General features: G+C 30.9%; 1 protein-coding gene across 1 annotated transcript in view; it reads left to right on the top strand.

Annotated features, from left to right (window-relative positions):
• Window positions 1-5000, top strand: part of LOC137623061 (nephrin-like) — a 735729-nt gene that overhangs the window by 262455 nt on the left and 468274 nt on the right. The window contains exon 3 of the mRNA XM_068353701.1: window positions 4595-5000. This exon is cut by the window's right edge and continues 221 nt beyond it. The gene's annotated coding sequence lies outside the window, so the exon portion shown is untranslated. The remainder of the gene's footprint in view (window positions 1-4594) is intronic.

Raw genomic sequence — 5000 nt, 5'->3', positions numbered from 1 at the left:
ACAATGTTTATTAAGTATAAACAACTAATTTTAATGTATACTTATCATTCATACAGCAAGTTCAATTTTTAGGGAAAAATCTGGTCTATAGCATTGATAGCTACATGGCAAGTTGGTATATTGAGAAAACCCTTCAAGATTTTTGGAGATCTTGTCCGTGCAACTTTCTTGTTTACATATATCATACCGTGTTTTCAACATCGTGGTTTTCAGGCTCTGATTTGCATCTTGAATTACCGGAGAAAAAATTTATATTAACTTTTTCTATTGCAGCGCTAAGTATTATTTTTTTTTTTTATATTGTCATCCGATTACCTCTTAGTACATCTCATATTTATGTGCTGAATCGCTTATGCTTAATGAGAATAAATTGGTGCAAATGATATCATGTTGAACAGTTTTGCATTATTCTCATATCGGGGTTTAATTATTTTTATCTTTTTTATTTGTCATCTATGTTACATTATCAATTAAATGGGAAATATTTAACTGCGTTATAAAATAGAATATGAAACTGGAGGAAATTTTCTTTACTGACCATTGACATATTAGCGATTAATTTCTGAATTCTCTCTAGTAAATGAAATAATGGAATGCTTGCTCGTTTTTTCACCCAATTAACTTAAGAATGACATTAATTTGGTGGTAATTGACATGGCAGTAAAATTGATAATACAAATTACTCATAACTCCTTTCGAAGTATAATTAGTTAAAAATTTTCATGGAGAAGTTGATGTAAATATAGATTCAGTTGGAAATTTTATATTATCAAAAGTATTTCCATGCATGTAATCATTCCATAAACATACTTTCCAAAATCTTACCACTAATGTTTCTATTTTTTGATACATTATTTTTCACACGTCTTGATGGCTCGTTAAAGATAGTGAAGTATGTTGCATCCTCCATGTTTTGTACACATGGTTGCTCGTTGGTTCTTCGCCTTTTAAACAAGTTTTAAGTCTAGTTAATTGTTCTTCATAGATATTGACTTTTTATGTATGATGGCAATAAATGTTTCATAAGTTTGACATTATTCTCTATACTAAAAACGTTTAAATCATAAATCTATTATTAAAAAGAAATTAATTGCATGCCGGCTTGTAAGTAGGTTAACGGACGTCTTTTCTTTTTATTTTCTTCTTTTTAGGTATCTGAATCGAATGAGGAAGGGTAAACTCTCGCACGTTAATACTATTTATTGAAAATATTCGTTTGAGATTAATTAGATATTTGCTTGAAAAGGGAGAGTATTACCCAGAATTTGCAAGCATAATTGTGAGTTGTAGATTCTGTTTGGTAAATCCGAGACGACCAAAGACCCTGCAGCCAGTCATCAGCAAGTAATCTAAGTTTATATTATGCTGAATTAAGACACGCAAGCTTTTCTTTTAAGCTAAGCAAATGCCTTGCAAAATAAAGCTAATGAGACTCAATTATTTCTTTTTCATGAATTATAAGTATTATATTAGGACTTTTCTAATACGAAAAGAATATGGCAAGGTTTAATTTCAGTATTTTCGATGTAGTTGTTCAAATACGAAATCCAGAGCAATCCTCTAATACAGAAAGTTTTGGGAAAAGAATTATGATAATCAGCATGTAATTTCTCACGCATTGAGAAAATTCCTTAATGTGTATATAAGGTAAAGTGGCATGGAAAGCTAGAAATTTTCTTTTCTTTTTTTTTCAGTAGCGATAGCATGGTCGTATTTTGTCTGGGTGCTCTTTAGCAGTAGACAGTAATGGTTTTGGTAATGGGCTTTTTTTCTCTGAAGAAGATTCTTCCTTGTTTATCATGTGTATGGCGAGGGACTTTAGTGGTCTTTTTTTAATGAAGTAATGGAAATGCGCCTTTGTCTCCTAAATAGTTTTTACCTTCTTTACTTCAGGTCTTACCTTACTTACCTTGCTTCAATTCCCTCTGCTCTGAAGTTTTGATCTCTATACATTTAAACTCTTTTGTCTCTTTGATGATACTTCTCTATACTTCTATGTATTATGTATGTATGAATATATTTCGATATATATATATATATATATATATATATATATATATACACATCTATCTATTTGTATAACAGTATATGCATATATACACTAGGCTATATATGCGTGTGGGTTTATTTTGTTTCAGAATTAAAGATACATATTGACAATTTATGTTGAACTACATGATTCCTTTAGATTTTCCATATATCTATTAATCTGCATACCTGTTTTATATATATAAATTTATATGTATATATATATATATATATATATATATATATATATATATATATATATATATATTTAAAAGATTAACTGGATTAAGGTGATCTCTCTCTCTCTCTCTCTCTCTCTCTCTCTCTCTCTCTCTCCCCGAGTTGTGCTTTATTTTATTTCTGTGATATGAACTCATAATCTATTTGCAAGCCCCGTTAATTTATTTACAAAATCGGTAAGATTTGAAGGGATTTATGGAGAGAAGGGAAGGGAAGGGAAGGGAGGTAGGGAAAGGAACCCCCCCTCCCTGAGAGCGAGTATCATCTGCTTGATTATTGACGTTTAGTCATATCAGCAGCTGCATTAATTTGTGATCTCTCGATCTGGCCTGCGGTGGTAATAATCATAGTTATTATCTGCAGCTTCACTACAAAAGGTGAATTTGTGCTTATATTAAATGCGACCTTTGTTTGTTCTCTCATTCTTCGGGGCTTTGACAAAACTGACTTTTGAATTTGTAATCAAGCTGAGTTTCGAGAAATAGTTTAGTAATTTTCAGGTTGGTTACGATTTAATTTTAATCGTCATATTTATTATTTGATATAGTCTCTCTCTCTCTCTCTCTCTCTCTCTCTCTCTCTCTCTCTCTCTCTCTCTCTCTCTCTCTCTCTCTGTTGGTAGATCAATTATATTTAGCATGATGATTAATGTTGGTTGCCTGTTTCTATACTCATGACATAGTTTGCATATTTTCTCTAGCAGTCTTACCTCCACTAACGAAGTTGGGAGATGGCTATATTTTTGTCCATGTATATGTTTTTGTCGGTTTTCTTTTTGTTTGGGAACAACTTCTTTCAACAATTTTACTCTTAGAGTAATGAAACTTTCAGGAAATAATTTTAATGTTGAGACGTTGAAGGCATTTGATTTTGAAAGTCCTAGGTCAAAGGTCAAGATCGAGCGAAATGTCGACCGAATTAACCCTAAGACAAGCTGGTTTCGAGAAATAAGCTGCTTTGGGGGAGGTCTGCAGTCTCATGGTGCTTTTCTAGTCTTGAAAATGTTTCAATTCATTCTTGGGTAAAGGGTTTCATTTTTTGTTGTTCCCTCTATAAAGCAAAGCAAAATATTGATAAAAAATAATCTTTCCGATTCTTGTCGTTAGTTATGGCGTTCTTACCGTAAGTAATGGAGGCAAACACTGTATTTTGTTATCGACCTTATATACAGTATATTGCACTATTATGGTTGAATAGATAAGTGGCATTGTTCCTTTCCTTTTATCACAATTTTGAATTCTTAGCACTTCATTACTTATATGATCCTATACTAGAATTTCTAAGCCTGGGATTTTTCTTTTATACCATGTCGTCTGATTTTATAGTTTATATTAAACAACGAGAAACTGTCCTTTGGGTTTTTTTATACGTAATAAACGACAAGCAGCAAAATTAAAAGGTGAATGAGCACTAGTCATTCAAGATTTATATGTTTTTCTATTGGAAAAATATTTCTATTGTTTAAAGTGAATTTAGATACTAATAGGATAAACATAAAAATGATGTGTCCAACATGAATAAAATCTTTTCTTTTTTAATAATAGATATTTTTTTTATTAATTCTTATAGAGGTTACCTCAGTGCTATTCCTTGATACCTGAATAGAGACGAATATTCATTACCATTTTTTTTTCGTGGCATTGTTCTTCTACCGACTTCCTGGAACCTAAGAGATTAAAGGAACTTGATTATCACGGATACTCACGCAAAGCTGATATCACACGCTAAGGCATTTCAATTCTTATAACATACATACACACACACGCTCGTGTATATATATATATATATATTATATATAATATATATAATATATGTGTATATATATGTATATATACATATTTATATATATATATATTTGTATATATATATATATATATATATATATATATACCTATAAATATATGTGCATATATATGTATATATTGTGAGTTTTTATTAACAATTTATCAACAATATTAATAGATTATTATTGATAATGTCTATGTTAACCCTATAATTGAGGAAATGCTTACTTCATTATGATAAGGGAAAGTTATTCGGAGAAATTCCATAATAGGATAATGCGCTCTGTTTATGCTCAGGTTGTCTGAAAAAAATCCTTGTAACTGAGGCTATGAATATTCAGAATGGTCTTCTGAATGGGTATTGGTAATAACCATTAATAGTGTTGTATGTACATTTTTATTTCCCGTTTTAGTAAATGTTTTGCAATGCCGCCAGCTTGATCGTTTACAGTATTGTACATTGGACATCCATTAATGATATATGTTTAAGATATATATATATTTTTTTTGTGGTAGTAATTTCATTTTTTTTTCTTTTACAGATTTCATGACTACATCCTAATACAACAGATGTGCTCCCAATCTGTAAGCAATGACGACTGACTAACCGCATTGTCTGAATATGAACCACTATCTGTTGATGACAACGAGTGAATGTAAAGTTCGTGGAGATTTTCTACCGTTTCTAATGATCCCTGAGGAGAATGTCTGGCATTGGTGTAGTAAAGACACTTTGCACACTAACCTCCTGATTAAATGTGGGCGAAAAGAAAAAACTTCTTTTGTACCTTAAACGTCTTAAGAATATTGCCAAACTTTGTGTTGCCAATTGAGAATAAAACGAAAGAAAGGTCGAGTTCAAAAGTACTTTGCGTTGTAGCATGATTGCCAGAGGCGAAATTTATATACTTATTACAGTGATATCACAAATTAGTGAAAGTGTTTCTT

Source organism: Palaemon carinicauda, chromosome 30 (genome assembly GCF_036898095.1).
Source record: "Palaemon carinicauda isolate YSFRI2023 chromosome 30, ASM3689809v2, whole genome shotgun sequence".
Taxonomy (NCBI): Eukaryota; Metazoa; Arthropoda; class Malacostraca; order Decapoda; family Palaemonidae; genus Palaemon; species Palaemon carinicauda.
This window is presented reverse-complemented; position numbering and strand designations above follow the sequence as displayed.